General features: G+C 39.5%; 1 protein-coding gene across 4 annotated transcripts in view; it reads right to left on the bottom strand.

Annotated features, from left to right (window-relative positions):
- The window catches only part of PDE4D (phosphodiesterase 4D), a 1,859,629-nt gene that overhangs the window by 1,749,972 nt on the left and 86,473 nt on the right, over positions 1 to 23,184 (bottom strand). For 3 of the 4 annotated variants that reach the window (XM_027863631.1, XM_027863633.1, XM_027863634.1), the window contains exons 2-3: positions 11,109 to 11,196; positions 7,971 to 8,143 (exon numbers count right to left, since the gene is read on the bottom strand). The gene's annotated coding sequence lies outside the window, so the exon portion shown is untranslated. The remainder of the gene's footprint in view (positions 1 to 7,970; positions 8,144 to 11,108; positions 11,197 to 23,184) is intronic. The other variant, XM_027863632.1, reaches the window with a different exon arrangement.

The raw sequence follows: 23,184 nt of genomic DNA, 5'->3' as shown, positions 1-23,184 counted from the left end.
CTAGTGAGGGCTTTAGGGGAGATGAATCAAGCTGTGACCTCTTTAAGCCTTTGTTTCTGCGTCTGCTAAATGACAGGGTTGGAGCAGATGACCTCTAAGGTGACTTCAAGCTATGACCTGCCTCTCTAACCTTGAACACAGGGTTTCCACATATAAAAAATGTGAAGGTTGCACTAGATGGTGTCTGAGGCCCCTTCCAATTTTACCTCCATTATCCTATGAATTTCTGCTTGTATACACACACACACACACACACACACACACACACACACACCACACGCATGAATATGAACACCAATCATAAAAACACACACAAGGTATTTCCTTGCTGAGGGTATTAATGTATATTCACTCTCCATCATCCATGTTTGGGGTTTCACCCCCTCCCAACTCCACCTTCCCCATGAGGTGAGTATTCATTCTGAGATGACAGAAACCTACAGCTCCAGTAAGGGGCCTGACTTCTTAAACAAGCTGTAGAAAGGAATCTGGGGACAATAAATTTCCCAATTTATGTCTGGTTTCACAGAACAGACCTATTGTGGGTCCATCAACTGCTGCTGCCCAAAATGCTCTGCTGCCCTGATGAAAAGCAATGTAAACAGACACTGTGCCCCAGTGACGCCAGCCTCAGTGTCTAGAACTCCTGGCCTTTCATATTTTATGACATTTTTGTGTACATTGGCTCCTAATTCTTTGTTATGAACAGACAGTACTTATTTTGCTTTGGTATAAACTCATACCAAAATTTCACAGGCTACTGTTTGCCCTTCTTTCTCTCAGAAATGTGTATGACCCCAGAAAATGGGAGACAAAAAAAGATGAATCTGAACTAGACCATTCTGAACTACCACCCTCCTATCTAGTCATCCTAGGGTATTACTATTATACTTCCCTTAGGGTCACCTTTCCTTGGGACTTTCTTACAGAACAATCTGCCTGGTCATGAAGTGATTTAGGTTGGCGAGTTCATTCTATACAACTTCTGTCAAGCACCTACTGTGTGCCAGGTATTGGTAGTAGGCACAAAGACAAAAATGATGAAGTCCCTGCCTCAAGGAGCTTCCCTAGCTTTCATTTGGCAGCAATACCTAACATCTAAAGGATATTTGAAGCTTTCTAAACCACTTTGACAGCACGTGCCTCATTTGCATTTTACAAAATCTTTTTGAGGGAGAAATGGGCAGATATGACATCCATTTTGCAGACAAACAAATTGAGATAGAGGAAGGTAAAGTAACGCATAGCAAGTTTACATAGCAAGTTACTCAACAGAGCACTGCCACTTCCCTTTACTTTTCCACGTCATGTTTCAATTCACTGTTTTCCTATCTGACCTTTGAAAAATGGTCTCTAATGACCCCATAAATGCAAAACCCAGTTTACATTATTTCCCTCACTCTTTCCCTCATATTTACTCATGTAAATAGCTGATACCATGGAGTCATTTATTGCCCTAACCCTGAAATTTCCTTATCAATTCTAACAGATTCTTTGTTGCTCCAGACTTTAGGCTCCCCTAGCCAGGCCTCAGCCATTTTTTTGAGAGTGAAAATTAATTTTCTTCTCTGATCTCCACCACCATCCCAAAGCAGAGAAGAAGGGCTACTTATTCAGAACATAATCCTAAAAAGAGACCTTAATGTCAGTCTTAAAGAGACACTACATAAAATACGATAAATTCCAGTGATTGCTTATGGTTGTTCTACTTACATACTTATCTATGCCCTTTGGAGAGTTGGCCAAACTTGGAATTTCTAGACTGAGAACCAGGATTTTCCAGTCATACTATCTACTCAATAAAAATGGCTCTAATAGCACCCATCTCCAGGCTAGAAAGACTCTATGCTACACACAGATATAGATAATCTGGTCTTTCAAGCTCAATATAAATGTTACTCTTAATTCATACACTTCCTGCTCCTTTTCTGAAATGTGTTTTTGCTCACTCAAATGTTCTTCTTATATTAAGATATAGGACCTACGGCTTAGTGAACTAGGAACTCTCCCACAGCATGGAAACCACTGAGTTGTTCTGAAGGTTACTTTGGTTATGTTAATCTTAATGAGACAGACATCAATATCAGGATTTTCCATCATCACAGACTCTGAAAGACTTCTTTGAGGCTGAATAAAGACCAAAATTGGAAATGCTACCCATGAAAAGAGACATTCCTCAAGCTCCATTGACTCATTTGCATCCAAATGTCAAACGGTGGAAAGAATGAGGACTCTGGAGTCCAAGGCATGATGCTCATCTTCTGCTTCTGCTCCTTATTGTCTGGGTGACCTTGAGCAAATCACCTGCCTTCTCCATGAAATGAGTGGGTTCAAAAACATTACTTCTTCTTCAGGCCAATGAAGAAAAAGACAAAGAAGCCAAGACCCAGGCAGGGCTGGGGAACAAATCTGTTCTGTAAAATTGGATTTAGTCAAGATGTCGCACTTAAGGATCAAGAAGGCCACATGTGGCCTTAAGGCCGCAGGTTCCCCACCCCTGGAGAGAGATCAAGCAACCTACCCAAGGACATACAGGTAGCAAACATCTGTGTGCCTTCCGGGTTTATAATTCTATTTTCACCATAAATAAACATGCAATATGTTTGGAAACAGCCAGTGAAAACTTTTCAAATGGACCAACATTTTTTTTAACCTTCTTATCAGCTTTGAGGTTAAAGTCATTTTTATTACAGAGCCAGATACTCTTAAAATGTTGAATCGAGGATATTAAGAGATCATCTGACCCAATCCCCTCATTTTACAGGTGAGGAGACTGAGGCTTAGAAATGGCAAGTGACTTCCCCAAGGCCATATGACAAGCTTGACAAAGGTAGGAATAGGAAGTCAGAACTCCCACCTAACAGTTACTTATTTCTCACAACGGCACTGTGTAGTTAGAAGATAATGAGAAACACTGAGTTTTAATAACTTGACCAAAAAGTCAAAGTAGCCAGAACAGCTTTAAGCAACGATGCTTCTTCATTATCTAGTCCAGGAGTTCTTGACCCCTCTGGCAGTCTAGTGAAATGTATGGAGCCCTTCTCAAAATAATGTTTTCTAAATAATGGGAGTAAATGCTCAATTTAAGTTGGAGGTAAGTGAAAATAAAATTGCATTTTTCCCATCCAAAATTCCCCCCTGGAATCTATCTATGGACCCTTTGGGGTCTGTGGGGAAAGGAATGAGCATTTAGAGTTTCTACTATGGGCCAAGAACTTTACAAATATGATCTTATTCGGTCCTCACAAAAACCCTGGGAGGTAGGTACTATTATCATCCTCTTTTTACAGCTGAGGAAACTGGGGCAGATAGAAGTCAAGTGACTTACCCAGAGTCATACAGTTAGTAAGTGTCTGAAGCCAACTTTGAACTCAGGTCTTCCTGACTCCAAGACCGCCATTCTAGCCACTACAGCATCTAGTTGCCTTGAACTTGTGGACCCTGGGTTAAGAACCCTCGATTTAGTCTATTGCTTAGCCCAGGAGCCCAGCAGGTACAAAAGTCAGGGGGAACAATAAAGGGTCAGGGACTTCAGACAAAGGCTTGGGTATTTGTATAGTCAATGGAGGTGCATGTACCTTATAGCAGTTTCCCCAGCCAGAAAACACCTTGCTTTGGGTTTGATTCAGGTGTCCTGGTTCTAAGTCAACGTTCCTCATCCCTACCTCTCTGGCCAAATATGTGTCTTGATGACTCCCCAGCGAGTAACCACCAAGAAGTGATAATCTCTTATTTCGTTTTAAGTGCTAAAGCTTCATGTCCAAAAGATAGCATCTGCCATAGACTAGAATCTGTATAAATATGGTTTTTACAAGCTGAGATGCCAAGTATTCTCAGCCCAGAAATAGATGACTGTGATTATTCAGCCCATGGACACTACAGGGAGGGCTTATGTCATCCTTGCTCATAGGGTTATAAACGATCAGATAGGTTCCTATAAATTGAGGATTTACGTAAAGCCCCAAAGCTACTAGTGGAGGGCTCAAGAAATATTCAATTTAAATCCCCACAGGGCAGATGCTTCACATGTTGGACCCCTTCATCAGAGGATAGCTTGAGCTGTGTGCCCTGTTTGGCTTCCCAGTTAGTCACTGTGATCTCAATCTTATGTAGGCCAGCAGGGATGGGAGAATGGCTTTTCTAAGATAAAAGAACATTCTGTGCATTGTCTCCAACCCTTTGGGGGGAAAATCAGAGTCCCATTTATTCCTGAAGTTATAAAGATCTATTTTTTAAAGGATCTGTGAATAGCATGCCACTATTATGAAACACTGCTATTTCGAGCAAATAGTTGTAAATGAATCAGAAACGTTTGGGCTGAATTTCCCTTGAAATATTCTTGGATTTAGTAGTTAAAGGAAAAGAATCCCTGGTAAAGGGAGTTCTGCTGAAAGCAGCAGGTTTCACAATTAATTAGAGTTATTTTGCCAAACTCATAGCAAATGTCTCTAGGTTCACCCCCAAACTAGTCTGCATAGGCAGCATTAAAAAGCTATTTCCAATTTAGGCATCCATTAACCATTTGGAAGGTCAATGCAATTAATTACCTTGGTGATGATGAATGGCAAATCCAGCAATGACAGAAATGAGGCTGCATCTATGGTAGGCTTAGGGAAGAAAACAGTCTCACAGCAAAGCATTTAATAAACTCTTTTAGGGGACTAATCAGTGAGTGCTCTGGAAAAGGGAATTTAATAAATGGTACCTTGGATAGGTTAACCCATTGTGGCTCTATTAGCTACAAGTGTACCTTGATAATATTATATGTCTGTATAAACTTTCTAGATTTACAGCCTCCACAATCTTCCACTTCCTATATAGGCTGAAGACTTTTAGACGATATGAACAGACTCTACTAATGGGGGGAAAGTTTCATCAAATTCAGCCATGTCAACACTTTTCCCAAAATTCTATTTTACTAGGTCCTATGAAGAATGACTTTCTCAGAAACATTCAGCCTTTTAAACAGAGACTCTTAGATATTTGGCATCTGAAGCCTCCAACGTACTCATCTCCTAGGAGGGTGGCAAGGCTTATTTTGACAAAAGGTAACAGACTTTTCCAGTTCCAAAACTGTATTTCTCTAAGGTCAATCCCAATAGTGTAACAGAAAGAAAATCACTGTAGGTGTTGATCAATTTGTAAAACAATAGTACCATAAAACCATTAATTTTTCAATTAATAAAATGGAAATAATAATGCCCAGCACCCCAAAAGTAAATTAAAAGAATTATTTAGATGTCAATAAAGCAGTGTGAACACTCCCAAAATACAGTGTTCCAAAAGTGTTAGTGGAGTTTAATCTATTAAAGCCTAAAACTCCACTGAGATTTTTGGGACACCCTGTACAAAGATTTATCGCTAGCATAACTTAACTCAAATAGATAAACCTTTCTCTTCAACAGTACTGTTGACAGTGCTAACCCCCATATTCCCTTAATTTTCTTAAAAAGTACCCTAGTTTCATCTTAGTGAATTTCTACTCTGAAAAATCACATCTCAACATAATTTAGAAGTGACTCATTCCCTACCCCCTCTCAAACCAGTCCTTTCTCCAAACTTTCCCATTTCTATTGGTGGCACCACTCCTTCCAAGACACTCAAGCCCAAAACCTTATTAATCTTCGACCCTTCCCTCTTTCTATGGCCAAGCACCTCCAAAAGTCTATTGATTCTATCTCAACCCTCTCACATCCATTTCTTTCTCTTCATTCACACTGCTACTACCCTAGTTTGCCCTTCATCACCACTTACCTCAATGATCATCACAACTTTTCAACTGGCCTCCCTACCTTCAGTTTCTCCCTTATCTACTCCATCCTTGATACAAGTACCAAAATAATCTTCTTAAGGCATAAGTTTCAGCTTTCAACTCTCCATCATCACCACCCCTACCATCCCAAAAATAAATAAATAAATATCCCAGATTGTCTCTGGGATAAAATACAAATTCGTTACCTTAGCATTTAAAAGTCCTTTGAAATCTAGCTTCAGTCTACCTTTCTAACCTTATTTCACCTTACTCCCGCTCTCACATTCTGCACTTCAGCCAAACTCAATAACCAGCTTTTCCCCAAGCTCAACATGCCATGTCCCACCAGTTCACATTTGCACAAGCCACACCCCATGTCTGGAATTCATAGATATTTGCCTCACCTCACCTTTCAGAATCCTTGGTTTCTATCAAGGCCTCTTTCTCCATGTAGCCTTCTCTAATTTCCCTAGCTCAATATAGTGCCTCCCTCCTGAAATACTCATAGAGCACTGTAGATTTCTTCTTAGCCACCCATCACTACCTCACCTGGAATGTTATACTTATCTGCATCTACATTATATCCCTCATCCCACTCTATCTGCACCTCCCAGTAAAATGTGGGCCCTTAAAGGCAGAGCAGGGTCTCTGTCATTTCTCTTTTGTATCTCTAGGGCCTAGCTCCCTCACACATAGTAACTACTTAGTAAATGTCTGCTGAATTGGATTTAAGATGTATGTGTGAAATGAGATAGCTCTGAGACCACCTAGGTTGGAGCTCTGACTTGCTTTGGGCATTTGTCATGGATCTATTTATGTACAGCCATTCCCCAGAGTGTTCCGGAACCATGAGCTTTCCTAACCTGGAACATACCAAGTGGCCCAAATCTCTTCACTGTAAGGCAACCCCTTACCTCAATGAGTGCCCAAAACACACTGATGACCCTCTGAAGTAGGTGGGGGGCTGGGGGGAACATGTAGTGATGTTCTAAGGAACCAGCCATCTTGGTCAAGTCCCTGCTCAGCTGAACAACTTGTAAAAAAAAAATACCCTAAAAAAGTCAACAAAGGAAGATGGATTGTTCTGAGCTTTTTTAAAGCATAAAGCCCTCTTTTGAAATTTTGTTTCCACTCTTTTAAATACCCATTTCTGTAACAATGGCTCCTAATTAGATCTATTTATTTTGACAGCTCATGTCCCCTGATAAAAAGGGCCATATGCAACATTTTCAAATTAAGAATTTTCCCCTGAAAAGCATGCTATTATTAACTATATGAAATATCAAGGCTTTGGAAAGCGGGTGGCAATCAAAAACCGGAAAAGTCAATTTTTTTTTATCACAGTCTGGTTTTTGCCTTGGATTTCATTATTTAAAGAAAAAAGCTAGAAATAAACTCAATAAGTAGCTACTGGGAAGAGATCGAAGAGCAGAACTGCCACCAGCTGGACTATGAATGCTCAAAGATCACCATGTCCTAGTCTCTCCTATCCACGCCCACCCCCCACACCCAGAGCATCCAGGCCAGTGCTCCATACACAATGAGCAATCAGTTACGCTTGTGGGTAGCAATAAAGCCCAACATGAGGAAGGACAGAACAAGCAGAACGATAGACTGACCCACGCCAAAATTTCAAAATAGGAAAAGTTTGTCTTTAGTGCTTTTCCACTCTCCCTCTTGCCGATCTATTCCCCTTCCCTGGCTCTCTGAAGCCCCATCCTGCACCACCTGGGTATTTCCACTGGCTGTCCACTATGCCTGAAATATTCTCCCTCTTTGTTTCTGCCTCCAGGCTTCCCTGGCTTCCTTCAAGTCTTAGCTAAAATCCCACCTATAAGAGACCTTTCTTGATCCCCCTAAAACTAGTGTCTTCCCACTGTAGATTATTTCCAGTTAACCCTATGAATGGCTTGTTTGTACACAGTTGTTTGCATATTGTCCTTCCTTCTCTTTCACTATTGGACTGAGCTTGAGACCAGGGACTGTCTTTTGCCTTTCTTTGTATTCTTAGTGCTTAGCCCAATGCCTGGCACATAAATGATACTTAATAAATGCTTACTGTCTGACTCAGCCACCACCATAAGAGTCCCATGTTCCCAGGCTTTTTCTGTTATCCAAAGTCCCATTCCCTCTTCAGACGATCCAGGTCTGGAAAGCTCCTCGAGTCTACCCTCCCACCCCCATCCCCCATTTTATCAATGAGGCCAAGATTACTCACCTATCAACTGCACAGCTAGGATTCAAATCCAGGCCTTTTGATTCCAGATCTAGCTCTTTCTGCCACATTGGACTGATCTCGTGTGGTGACTCCTTAATCAACACAGTTCATACCCTGGGATGCTTTAACACCATAGCATTTTACAGGCTTTAACAACAATTGATATACAGGTGCTGTAGAGCAGTGGACAGAGATGGGAAGGAGGAGAGAGGTTAGACTATCAATCCCAGGAGCCCTGCCTTTGCAAAAGAAATTCACCCCATTGCATTTACAATCCTATCAAGGGGCAACCATGGAAAGGCACCTGAATGAAGAGGCTAGGTAGGAGAAGACAGTTTGACTAGGTGTGGGCTGGGGTTGGTTTGAGAGATTGCCTTGAAATGCCTGTTTCATTAAGTTTCAACCTATCTTTTCAGACTAATTACACACTATTCCCCCTCACATCCAGTCAAACCTAGATATTTGCTGTTCTCTGTACACAAGCTGCCTTTCATCTCTATGTGTTTACATAGGCTGCACCCTGCCTCCCCCCATTCCTGAAATGCTCTCTCTCCTTAGCTCTACCTTTGGAACCCTTAGCCCTCTTTAGGCCTCAGCTCAGGTGCCACATCTTCCAAGATGTCTTTCTTCCAGGGTGAATAAACAGTAAAATCATCTGTGCCTCCCATCCCCTATTTTGTTTTTGTTCAGTCATTTTCAGTTGTGTTCAACTCTTCATTACCCTATTTAGGGTTTTCTTGGCAGAGATATTGGAGTGGTTTGCCATTTCCTTCTCCAGCTCCTTTTACCAAAGAGGAAATGGAGGCAAACGAGTAAAGTGGCTTACCCAGGGTCACACAGCTATTACATGTCTGAGGCCATATTCGAACTCAGGAAGATGAGTCTTCTTAACCCCAGGCCTAGCACTGTGTGCACTATGGCGCCACCTAGCTGCCCATCTCCAATTACTCTACACTTATTTTGTATACACACAGTGCATTTACTTATCTGTTTACATGTTATTTTCTCCCAATAGGATGTAAGTTCCTCAAGGGCAGAACCTATTTCCATTTTTGTCTTTGTAGCTTTATGGAGGAAACAAGAACTTATAAAGCACCAGGTACTGTGCTAAGTGTTTTTCAAATATCTCACTTGATCCTCACAGATAATCCTGGGAGGTAAGTGTTATTTTAATCTTAATTTTACAATTCAGGAAACTGAGGCAGAGGGTAAGTGACTTGCCCAGGGTCACAAAGTTAGTAAATGCCAGAGGCCAAATTTGAACTCAGCTCTTCCTGATCCCAGGCCCATCGCTATATCCATTAGCACCTTAGTAACTAGCATAATGTCCAGCACCCAACAGTACTTAAAAATGCTTTGAGTTTACATATAACAGTGACAATTGTAGAGATAGCTGTATTGGTGACCTATTTTCTAGCCACCAAAACATAATGGTTTAATCAAGAGGGGAATGTGGCAGTGCCTTCTGAAGATGGTGAGAATGGCTCTCACATTTCTGAATTTCCTGATATACCCTTCAGTTTTCAATATGGCATAATTAGGTATTTGCCAGAAACAAAATGACTTATGGAAAAACTGTTTGGTTAGGTAACATTTTGCCACTGAGAATAGGTATTACCCAACAAAGCAGAATATATGTAGACTGCCATTCCATTTCTGGAGTCTGAGATTTGGGGCAAAACACTATTACCAGTCATCTAATCATCAAATAACATTCATTAGTCAACTAGTTTAAAGTTTCCCAAAGCTCAACCAGATTTCTCAGTTCTCTTCCTGGGACCATTCTACTTTTTATCAATTCAGTTTTGGCAGCTCTGGACTAGAAGACCACGAGTTAGAGAGAAGAAAACAGGATGCCAAGAGAGAGGAGGAGGAAAAGTTTGTTTTTAATTTTATAGGTTTCAAGGACAGTCTTTGGAAGTCAAAGTTTTCCAGGATAATAAAACTTTGCCAAGCACTAATCATTAGGAAACACTGAGAGTTCAACTTTTTATCCAATATAAGAATCTCTTCTGTAACATCCCTGAGAGATGGCCATCTAGCCTCTTCTTGAGTACCCTCCAGTAGGAGGGAGCTCACTACCTCAAAAAGCAGTCCATTCCATTTTTAGATAGCTGTTTTTGCCTCCATTTTCCCTGATTGTAAAATGGAAGACAACTCTCCTTAAGGCTGAGGAAAACATATCTAAGTGAATATAGAAACACACTCAGGTAAACTGGTAATATCATCATTCATGTTAATGAAGAAAAGAGGGAGCATGAGTAATATATGGACTGAATGCCTTCACTTCACTTAAATCATTATGTTCTCTTTAAAGCAATTTCTGAGACAGCACAAAATTAACATTCACAATGTCCTCTTCCTTTCTCTCATTCCACCCTCAAGAGTGGCACTAATAAAAACTGAAAATGATGAGTAACAAAAGGAAGAGAAGAAGCAACATCCCAGCTGCTTAATCCAATCTGAAGTCCATGCTCTTATGAACCAGCCCCACACTGAGTAATCAACTTCTGGATAACTAAGAGTTTGTTATGTAAAGGGACACATGACATTCTAAAAAAGAGGAATAACACTGGCATGAAGCCATGCTCAAACGGGTCATTAGGTTCAGATCAGTATCTGAAGCTTATCTCAAGGATAGATCTAGAAATTTCGTAAGAACAGGTGCCCTTTCATACTATTTCCATTACTTCATAGTTCAGTGACTCTTGCCACTGAATTCTACTCTCAACAAAGGAAAATGCAAAACAGCAAAGGAGGCCTGGAGAGAGACGGATAGATTCATGAAAAGCATAGGAAAAGTCTTACTCCAATACACTCAAAATTCACCAGGCTAGAACCAATGTTTAAGGAGTTACTTCATCAATCAAATAATTCTCTAGACTTGAGTACAAATTCCTGTCAACCTAGTGGAATCTATTTAATAATATTCATGTTCATTGTCTCCATCTCCTAATTTACTTATTTGAATTAAGGTAAGTATCACAGGATGCACAATGAGGCACTGGCTTATCCTTTAAATATCTTTTTTTAAGATTATAGCTGATATTTAGGTAACACTTTAAGGTTTTAAAGTGCTTTGCATCCAGCTATTTTATAGATAAGGAAACTGAGACCCGGAGAGGTTGAGGAACTCACCTGTGATCACTCAGCCAGCAAGAACCAGAGGCAAGATTCACACCAGAGTTTCTCCTGATGAGTCCAGATGTTTGTCCACTACATTTTGCTGCAGAATCAACAATAGAAAGGACAATCTTTTAAAACTGATTTAAAATATTATTGTGTTATAAGAAAAAAGTGAGGAAATCTGAAAAATGTGGAAATGTGCATGAATTGTTGGAGGATAAAGTAAGTAGAATCAGAAGAAGCTTATGCATGATAAATCAATAATACAAGTAGAAAGAACACTAAAATGACCCCAAATGCTGAGAAATTAAAATGACCAAATTTGTCAGAAGAAGAGATAAGAATGTATATTTCAGGATGGGGAAGTGCCAGGACTAGGGGTACAGAATGCAGTATACATTGTCAACTAAAGTCATTGTATTGATTTGGGTTTTGCTTAAATTTCTGTTCTAAAGGAGGGGCTCACTTGGTGGTGGTGGAAACAGAGAAGCATTATATCCAGAAATGACTGATATAAAAACAATAGACATTAAAAACTTATTAAATTAATAATAATAAAATCTTCTACCTGAAAAGCGAGGAGGGAAGAATTTAAGAGAAAACCAACCACCAAAAAGAAAAAATGTGCTACAACTTTTTCATCTATAAAAGTTACATCGGAAACACAAGGAAATTTTAAAACAGTAACAGAATAAAAGAATAATAGTCAATAGTCAATAATAGTAAAAAAAAGAAATGCACTCAATAGAATAATAAATAGTCAAAGAAGGAATGCACTCAATTATGACATTATATGGACCTCCTTCCTGAGTGCCAGATAAAGCAGAAAGAAGATTTCCAGAGTAAGTAATTAGCTCCCACTCCCAAGTGTATTTTCCATGGCAGCCTGAGACTCTATCACTGATAATTCTCTGCCCCTGGAGGTGTGCACAGACCACATGCATCAATGTCAATTCAAGGCCACACTGCTGAGTCTTGCCTCAGTACCAGCCGTGAGCCTTTCTGTGCTAAATGAGAATTGTCTCTTACATTCTGCCCAAACAGGATGTCCATTCCTACAGAGACCTCCCTCTGACTTATTAATGCACTGTTTTATTAAAGAACATTGACATTATCCTCAGAATTTGTTTGCAGCATCTGACTCAATCAACAGATCTGCCTGGCCTAATAACTGACACTCTCTGTCCTTTTCCCTGCAGCTTCCTAAAGAGAAAGCTTCTCGTTTGATTGCTAACCTTTCAGAGAACCAGAAAGTGCTGCCTGACAAAGCATTCACACAATGTTTACAGAGCAGAAAAAATCCCCTAAAATATAGAGCTCGGTCTTATGTAAAAGGCAAGAGAAAAGGTCCACTAAGAGTCTAAATTTGAGAGTGGGCTACTAGAAAAACCTGACTTATCCCATATTTTTGTTGATGATTCTGCCAAAGGAGACTGCTATTCTGCACCCAGTTGGAATCCAAAAGACTAAATGTGAACACTAATGCTATCCACACTTCACCAAGGAAAAAATTCTCTGATCAGTGATTGTAGTCACAATACTGTTATCACTTCCACATCACGGGGGTTAGGGGCACAGTGTTCCTTCAATCTGGAAAAACCCGCATACCATTTTTTGGCCCTCTCTTCATACCAGAAAAAAGTTGGAATTATTATGGTATTAAAATATAAAATATGTTGATATTATACAACATCATATATGTACTTTATGCATTTCTGAGTTTCTGAACTTTTTCTGTGTCATCTACTGGCCTTTGTGTGTTGTCTTTAGCTTCCGCAAAACTCCCCCCAAATTCCCATTTAGTTTCTTATGCTGACCCACAGTATATTGAAACCACAATGGGGAAAGTCGTGATGTGGAAAGGATAACTGTAGTCACTTACTGCCACAATGATCTCCTTCCCTCCTGATTGCTGCTCTGCGTCAGATGACTCTCTATGCCCACCTCTGTTGGTTTCAGCTGACCACAGATAAACACCATGATTTGAGGAGCCCTCAAACCCTCCTTCCTTCCTTGCTCACTTCATCTCATCATGCAAAAGCCATGTTAGTGTGCTGCCTCTCTCCAACTCAGCAGTCACACTGTGATTTACTCCATGTCAGTGGTGACACTGCTTATTTTCCAGGACTTCTATGTTGGTGATCATATCTTGACATTTAATATCTAGTAGAATCTATTAAAAATGTAGGATCACAGCAGCTAGGTAGCACAGTGGATAGAGCAAGTGCCCTGGAGTCAGGGGACCTGAGTTCAAAATCTGACCTCAGACAAGTCACTTAACCTTAACTGCTTAAAAAAAAATACATACACACATATGTATGTGTGATCATAGATTAAGAGTTGGAAGGGACCTTGAAGATCATTGAGTGCAACTCTTTCATTTGACAGTTGTGGAAATTGAAGATGAGAGAAGATAAGTGATATGGCCAATGTGAACTAAGGTCTTCCTGATTCCAAATCCACCACAATGCCTTGATGCTTCTCATTACATATGTTACAGAGACAAATAAGGCAGGACATAGGAAAAAGTAAAGATGACAAAACTTTCTTTGGTATACTTCATTGCTTCTTTCTCCTTCTTACCACCCAGCTCTAGGTGCTATTAAGCAATGATCAACAAATATCTGATGACCAAGCAGTTTCCCAGAAACTCACCCTCCCAACATACACACACATGAACGAGCTATAGAACTGCCATTAGCCTTCCTTCCAAATGTGTTCCTCTTGCTTTGAATTTTTGCTCTCTTCCTCTATTACAACTTACCTGTCCTAGTCCCATTCCTTTAGGACCTAACTAGATAATGGATCAGATATGCTAATATTAATGATTGATATCTTAACAATATTCATGAAATAGTAAAAGACTCAGAAGAATGTCTGGAGAATATTGAGTAACTTCTCTATAGAGGATTTCCAGAAAGACATGAATGCAAACACATGGATAGGTAGTAATCAATGTGCATCAGGTAAGAAAATATCCGTACCAATGAAATCATGGACTTCTTGAAGAATTAAAGCAATTGCTCTGCACATTATTCCTCCCTGATAACACTTGTATCGCACAATGGTCTTAATGCAATGGAAAGAGTACTGGCTCTAAAGACTGAGGACCTGGATTCAAATCCTGACTTTGACATTTGTTATTTGTGTGACCCTAGATAAGTAAATTACCCTTCCTGGGCCTTAGATTCCATAATAATAACAACAATAATAATAATAATAACTAGCATTTGTATTGAACTTTAAGATTGGTAAATACTTTACAGATATGTTATCTCATTTGATCCTTACAAGAACCTTGGGAGTTGAGTGATATTATCATTCCCATTTTACAAATGAGGAAATTGAAGCAGAGAGAGGTTAAGTGACTTGTCCAGGGTCACAGCGGTTAAGAAGATGAGATAGCATTTGAATTCAGGTCTTCCTGACTCTGAGTCCATTACTCTATACATTGCACCATTTATCTGCCTCTCATGAGGGACTAAATGGCCACTAATATCCTTTCTAGATCAATCATCTTATGAAAGCAATTTACTGATACATAGAACTATGATATTAAGAAATCACGATGGGATCTCAGGACCCATGACAAAGAGTTGGAGGACCTCGGTTCCAATCTTGGCTCTGCTGCTGATAACCTGTGTGACTTTAGACAAGCCATTTCATTTCTCTGGGCCTCTGTAAAATGAAGAGGTTGACCTCAATAACTGCTAAGATCCCTTCAGGGTCTTTATCTCTGAACCTGTAAAGCAGTGTTGGGCAGAGTTTTTTGTTCCCTCTCAAATCGTAATGCTAGACAAGGGCCTTCACTGGCTATGTGTTAAAGTCGGACTTGCTGATTAATATGCTTAAGTTGACACGTAAGACATCTATAACAAGAACTGTCTCCAGTTACATAGAATGCTAGAAATGACAAGTGCTTTACAGGCCTTCAGTTTGGGCTAGGAGACTCAGTCTCACATCAGTTGGAGGTGACAGCATTAGTTTGTGGCTGGCAGAGATTTTGAGGAACACAAATTATTTTTGGAAACTGAAAGTTTTTTTTGTATATTTGGATAGAAGGATTCTATGTTAAAGACAATTCTGTTACTCTTTTGGAACAACTGTATTTGGCATTCCAACTTCCTTTTTTCTTTTCTTTCCATCTATGTGTAGACAGTAACATATCCGCATCCCAGAAAAGAAATAAACAGTGGATGTTCAATAAAACCATGTTGACTGACTGGAGTGGAAACTCCACTATTAGAATGGAATGCTGACCAACCAGTATTTTATTAGGAACAATGAGTTTGTTTAATCAAGTTTAATCAAAAATAACATGCTTTATTTCTTGCCATAATAGAACAATCTTTGTCTACCAGACAAGGTGGACTTTCATAATGCTTAAGAAGACAGGGTTTTCTGGGTTTAAGATCCCTAAATAACATTGTTGTAATAGGTGACTCACATGTGACATCAAAGGGCAAAGCTGGACCTTCAAGGCCTAATCATCCCTGTCAAAGGATATGCCCAGTTGCCTATTTGGGGTAGCCTAACCAAAGAAAAATTACATAGTGAAAAGTTTGAAGTTAAAAAGACTCAGAATCAAATCTTCATGATATCACACAAGACACTTAACCTCTCTGGGCCTCAGTTTCATCATCTGTAAAATGAGAGGGTTGGACTACATGACCTCTGTAAATATGTTCCCAAGTTTGTATTTTACTCCCTTCCACCTCTCTTTTACAGTGTTCCATTCTCCCACCCATCCTATACTCTCTCTCATCCTTTATTGTAATAAATACCTATTCTACATTTCATTTCAGTGAATTCTCCATTCATTTTTAATTTGAAGATGATAAGATTATTAGAAGGGACATTAAAGATCATCTAGTCCTCCTCCACCCATTTTACAAGATGAGGAAACCGAGGCCTGGAGAAATTAATAACTGACTCAAGATAAATAGCAAAGCCAGGATTTCAAGCTAAAGGGCTCCAACTTCAGAACCCAATAATTATTAACTGATGAAGTACAATACATTCTCTCCTTCCAAGAATATCTGTACTTTAGCAGAGGTCGCTTCAAGACTAAAGGATCTTCAAGAAGCAAAAGAATAAATCTCTAATGGCAAAATTTATCCAGGCACAAAGGAGTCTGCCCGGTATCTCTCAAATCGAGCCATGCAGACAGCCACTTATCCCACATTCTCCAAGGCCAGCCCTGAATGCCACTACATTTTCTATGAACGCTTTCTGCACTTATGTAACCAGACAGAAGGCAATAAATAGTTTATTGTTCAAAGGTGCATGTGATCATTTATTAAACAGAACCTGGTGACCTGAATAAGTTTACACTCTCCCAAATAAACTACTGAGGTTCTTGGTTCCTTCCTAGGGACAAGGCCTATCTCTCTGCATAACACATGGTCCCCCAAAGCCTTTCCTCTTTACTAAATTACAGAGTTTAATCCTTAACCAAGTTAGGAAATATTCTGTTACCTTATTACATGAACTTTGTCACCGAGAGAATAACAGGGAGATTTGATGTTAAATAAAAATAACCATATAAATAATTATAATTGGTACTTTAATGCCTTCTGTGACAATCAGACTATCTCAGTAGTAGACTATAAGCTCACTGAGGTCAAGGATTTTTTTTTTTATTTTGTCTAGATAGCCTCATTGCCTAACACAACGCACGATAAATACTTTATTTTTTGATCCAACATGATATCATTGGTGTGGGAAACTTCTAGTTTGGAAACTCCAACCACTGGTTGGTCAGCAAATCATCTATACCTTATGGTCAGGAGACTGTTGCCTGGGGCACCAAGCATTGTGACTTAACTTGGTCACACAGCTATAAGGAAGAAGCAGGATTTGAATACCAATCTTCCAGATTGTAAGCCCAGCCCCTTCATCTAATACTTAGATAATACCACAATACCCACTTAGGAGTCTTAATAAATGCTTGTTAAACTGAGCAAAGAGTAGTAGATAGGGCAGCTAAGTGGGGCAGTAGATAGAGTGCTGGGCCTGGAATGAGGAAGACTCATCTTTGTGAGTTCAAATTTGGTCTTAGACACTTACTAGCTGAGTGACCCTGGGCAAGTCATTTTCCTCATTTGTAAATGATCTGGAGAAGGAAATGGTGAACCACTCCAGTATGTTCACCAAGAAAATCACATGGACAGTTTGGCCCACAGGGTCATGAAGTGTCAGACACAACTGAACAACAAAGTGTGAAGTAAAAGACATACACAAGAAAATAGAATGTACTACATTAAATGGATGTAAAACACCAATATATATAATTCCTTTGTACTAAAAACAAAAACAACAACAAACAGTAGAAGATAAAGTCCTGGACTTGAAGTCAGTTAGACTGGGGTTTGAATCCTGCCTTAAACATTTTCTACCTGTGAGATATGGAACAAATCATTTTAACTTTATAACCCTCAGTTTTCTCATTTGTGAAATGGGAAGTGTTGAGCTAGATAATATCCATGATTCTATGACCCAATGATTTTTTCTCCATTCCAAAGGATTCTTGGACATGTGATTCTACTGCTTCTCCTGTTTTTATGTGTTGATGCCTAAATGTGTCCTTTTATTTAACACAGGCCTTGTTTCCTTATAGATATTTAATATTTAGAAACATATGTAAGAAAAATATTATTTTAAAGGTAGGGAACAATAACCATTCTTGAAAACCCCCGTAGCTAGTAACTCCAAAAGTTGGTGAGGAGCTGCAGTTGAAATTGTGGATGTGTTATTTTACCTCATTCATTGCTGTCCTTTATTAAAGATCTTTCGTGATTAATGGGAAAGCTGTCTGGTATTGCTCTCCCTGTCTTCTCTGGCTTTATTTTTATATACTTTCAACAGTAAATTTCATTTCAGCTCATGCTTGTCCTGTAAATGTGCTCCAGAACACTTGCCACATTCCCAAATTCCAAGTGCAATTTATGATATATACTTCAAAACCTGACCACTATGTAGGAGCTCCAGGTAAATCCCCCAAACAGCCACATCATCTCTGTGCTTCTTTACTCATCTTCTATTTGGTCAGGATTCTTGACTGTATTTTAACAGTCATTCTGATGAAGATTGATTCTATTTTCATTCTATTAGCTATGTTAATTTTTTCTAATGTGAACAGCTAAGAAAATAGGACTAGGCAGCACACCAATTTCTTGGAATAGGCTTTAAATAGATGATAACGTGAGCCCCTAGTGACATTCAGTTTGGGAATTTTCATCTAGTTCCTAGTGCAAAAGTACTGGACAATTTAGTATGATTGACACTCCCAGCTCAAAGGTTAGGACAAGAGTGGGGAACCTGCAGCCTCAAGGTCACATGTGGCCCTCTAGGTCCTCAAGTGCAGCCCTTTGACTGAATCCAAACTTCATAGAACAGATCCCCTTAATGAAAGGATTTGTTCTGTAAAACTTGGACTCAGTCAAAAGGCCGCACCCAAGGACCTCAAAGGCTACATACAGCCTCCCCACTCCTGAGACAGGAATTCCAATATTCATAATATTCCAGATTAAAATGAAAGTGTCGGTAGAGAGGAGGGTAGGCCTGCAGGAAGGCTGCTCTGCTACAATCTCTTCTAATCCCCTCATACTACAAATAAGAAAATGAAAGTCCAGAGATATTACTAGAGGTAGCTACGAGGCTCAGTAGATAAACTGCTAAGCCTAGAGTCAGGAATATCTGAGATCAAATCCAGCATCACACACTACCTGTGTGACCCTGAGCAAGTCATTTAACATCTATCTGCTTCAGTTTCCTCAATTCTAAAATGAAGAAATTAATAATAATAATACCTACTTCCCAGGGTTGTTGTGAGGATCAAAGGAGATAATATTGGTAAAATGCTTAGCACAGTGCCTGGCAGATAATTGGAGCTTAATAATTGCCTGTTTCCTTCCTTCCCATTGAAATTGCCTAAAGTCACAAAGGCAGCAGACAGAATTTTAACTCCAGAGTTAGTGCTCATTCCACTATGATGCTGGAACAGGTGAAGATGGGAGAAAAAAGTAGTTCTGAGTGCTATCCAACACCATGGTCTTATTACATCAGGGTTGAGTTAGGGAGAGAACACGATGAGCATGCCCACAGCCACAATGTCAGCTCAGACTGGGCAGCCATCATAAAAGCATCCAAAGTCTGGGGAAACGAGTTGAGTTCTTTACCTTCAATGCCCCCAACAGGTCCTGTATCTTTCTTCTTGATCCAGTACTGACCTCCCAGCTCAGGTTTCCACCATGTCCTCCTCACACTTGAATTTCCTTATTACTGTCAAGGAAACTATCCCCCCAAATCACCCAGGCTCACAACCACAGTGTAATCCCCAACTGCTCATACTCACTCACCTCACATTCAATCAGTTATCGAATATTACTGTTTCTCCTAGAGATAGGAAAGAGATAGACATAGAGATAAACCTATATGTGGATAAGTATATAGATGATATAGCTATAGATATGTCTATAGGAATATGTATATAAGGGTATCTACCTATATCATATGTGTGCCCTATCTCTCCACACATATAGCCACAACTGTAGGTCAGGCCCTCATCACCTCTCCCCTGGACCATTCAGTAGTATCCTAGTGGGTCTCCCTTTCACAACAATCTTTGCATGGTAATCCTTCTTCCACTTAGCAGGCAAGGTGATTTTTCTAAAGCATGGGTTTGATAATGTCACTCCCTCTTCTTTCTCCCACTTTCATCTTATCCAGTCAATTCCTCTTTCTTCCAGGACTAAATATAAACTCCTATTTGACTTTAAAGCACTTCATAACCTGGGTAAACCTTTTTTTTTTACCTTTCCAGTCTTTTTACATTTTATTCTCTTCTACACATTCAACCACCTAGCTACATTGGCCTATGTGCAATTTACTTTGTCTCCAAATCTTTGTACTGTTATCCATCCCTGGAATGCTTTTCCCCCTCACCTTTGCTTCTGTACCTTTGACCTTCTACACGATTCAGCTCAAGCCCCATCTTTTGTAGGAAGTCTTTTCAGGTTCTCTTGGCTGCTAACGTTTTCTCTTTTTAGACAACCATATATAGTCTGAATATGTTTTGAAGATATATAGATATATATATATATAGATATATAGATATAGATATAGATATAGATATAGATATTCTGTCTTCCTTTAGAATGTAAGCTCCTTGAAGACAGGGATTGTTTTTGTTCTTACTTGACTCCCCAGTGCTTAGTAAATGCTTGTTGACTCAACCTAATGGCTTCTGGTGCTATGAAGGAGTCCTGGTACCGACATGGCATCACCAGGACTATGTCACCAATTTGGACCCTGCTCTCTTCCAATCTAGGAAATTACTTCCCCCTCTATCACCAGGCAGCATTGGATAGAGACTCTGCCAGGAGGTGATCTGCTGGTATTATACAAATTTCAGGTTATCAATGATGAGCAAACTCATAACTAAATTATGTAAGTACCACTTGTTTCAGTACTATAAGAATACTCCAAAAAACTGGAGGGAAGCAAATTGGGAGTGAGATAAATTCTTTCAATTAGGTGACCATTCAAGAATACTAGTACAGGGGCAGCTAGGTGGTGCAGTGGTTAGAGCCCCAGCCCTAGAGTCAGGAGGACCCAAGTTCAAATTTGGCCTCCTACACATAACACTCACTAGCTGTGCAACTCTGGGCAAGTCACTTTACCCCAATTGCCTCACAAAAAAAAAAGAAGAATACTAGTACAGTCAAAATTTACCTCAGGCCTTAGAGCATATAGCTTATACTACAGGGGCTCAATTAATATCAGGATAGTCAAATATTATATTTACCAAAGCCAGCTCCATATTACATTTTTTTTCCAATTTACTTGCCCAAAGTTCTAAACCAAAAGAACCTGAGATCAAGTCCTAATTCTGCCACTAATGACACAAGTGACTTTGGGCAAATCACTAACTTTTCTGGGTCTCAGTTTCCTCATCTGTAAAATGAGAAGGTGGGACTAGATTGTTTCTCAGTCTTTAGAACAAGCAGTTTCCTAGAAGCTGTCCAGCCCAAAGACAAGAACTCAACAGAGAAATAGTAGCCCAGGGATTCATCAGCTAGCTTAGTTGTGATTATTTAAAGAAGGAAAAATTCCCAGATGCTTCATTTGCATGGAATTTATTCCCTGATTATTCTAGAGCACTGGTGTCAATGAAATGGGAACCACTAAATTATACATAAAGATCCCTGTGGCTCTCATATTGACTTAGAAAACCACACATACATATATATTCCTTTTTTTTTTAAATTTTTACATCAACACATCCAAATCATAGAGGATTTTAAAATACATTTTAATCTCTTTGGGGCCACATTTGGGGAGTATTTGGAGTCTGTGTTTGACCCCTCTGCTCTAGAGGGCCATACTGTCTCTTTTTACTAACCTCTCCTCTCTCCTTTCCCTTCCCATCTGTTCTTCTGACTCTCTGGACTTCAGTACCATAACTCATCTACAATTTCACCCTGGAACATCCAGCACCACTTGCAGTCTTCCTACACTTGAACATCTTCTGCTTTAATGACCTCCTCCTCATAACTGGTGAGTTTTGCCTGGGAACTCCATTTTAGGAATGGGTTCAAGTCAGCCAATCTTCATGCATCTTCCAGCAGCTGTGACTGTGATTTTCCAATCGTGCTCCTACACTGTGTCCTTTCACCCAATCTCCCAGTTTCCTCTGCTCTTTCCAACTTTCCTGCATACATCGTGTTCACCCATTAGATTAGAAGCTGTTTGAGGACAAGGACTGCCTTTCTTTTCACTTGTATTTGTATCTCTATCACTTGTCATGTTGCCTGGCCTATTGTAAGCTTAATAAATGCTTCTTGCCTTGTCTGCTACTAAATCAATATGTTAGTTCCTTCCTATCAAAAGGTTCTCAAATCCCATGTCCCATAGGAAGTCATTCCAAGAGGATAAAAAAGAAAGGTGATGACACTTCTGGATTCTGTCCTACCTGAGAAAGGAACTCATAGATCTATTTCCTTCCTCCTTTCTTAGGGAAGGATACTATCTATTGAGCACCTACTCAGTGTCATGTATGTGGAAGATGGAGAAGGAATATAAGATATGGTTCTAGTCCTTTAGGAACTTAGTTTGGAAAAACAAACCTTAGAAACAAAGAAAAAAAATAACAAATAATACAAGAGAATATAATCATATATTTATTCTGTAGTATGGACAATGGGGGTAGTGTGGGGGGAAGAGGACAGCTAGGAGGTAGAATGGATAGAGCACCAGACCTGGAATTAGGAAGACTTGAGTTCAAAACTGGCCTCAGACACTTACTAGGTGTGTGAGCAAGTCATTCAACCCTTATTTGCCACAGTTCCTCATCTGTAAAACAGGGACAAAATGGAGAAGAAAATGGCAAACCACTCCAGTATCTTTGCCAAGAAAATCCAGTGGACTTTGTCCATGAGATCACATAGAGCCAAATTCAACTGAACAACATGGACAATGGCAGTTTTTAAAAGCTCAGAGAAATAAATGTGTGTGGAATAGACAATTCATGATGTCAGAACAGTAGGAATAATCATGGGGATAGACAGAAAAGAGCATAGGTGGCTCAACTCTGTTCAGGAAATTCCTTTGGGATGCTGATTATAGAACTGAAGTTGCAGGAGGGAGCCCAGTGGAATAGGCACGAGCCTTGTGATAAGGCTATTTGATAATGATAATAATAATAATAGCATTCATGTAGAATTTTAAGGTTTCTAACATAATTTAAATGTATTATCTCATTTGATTTAAGGGAGCCAGACAATGAAAATAAGGACTGAAACTATAATTTCACTAGTATAGGTAACTCCCAGATATAAAAGAAATAAATTTTGAACCACCATTCCAGAGGACCATGAAGAAACATGCCACCCATATCCTGAAAGAGAGGTCATGGACTTAAATATAGAAGTAAACAGATATGTTCAGATTTAGCCAGTGTGGAAATCTGTTGTGCTTGACCATGCATATTTGTTATGAGGATTCTTTTAATGAGGGATGGAGAGGGAAAAGGGGACTAACATTAGGTTTGCCAAAAAAAAAAAAAAAAGAAAGAAAGAAAAAGAAA

This window comes from Vombatus ursinus, unplaced genomic scaffold (genome assembly GCF_900497805.2).
Source record: "Vombatus ursinus unplaced genomic scaffold, bare-nosed wombat genome assembly UNPS02014772.1, whole genome shotgun sequence".
NCBI lineage: Eukaryota > Metazoa > Chordata > Mammalia > Diprotodontia > Vombatidae > Vombatus > Vombatus ursinus.
Note: the sequence above shows the minus strand (reverse complement) of the source record. Positions and strands in the feature narration are given on the sequence as shown.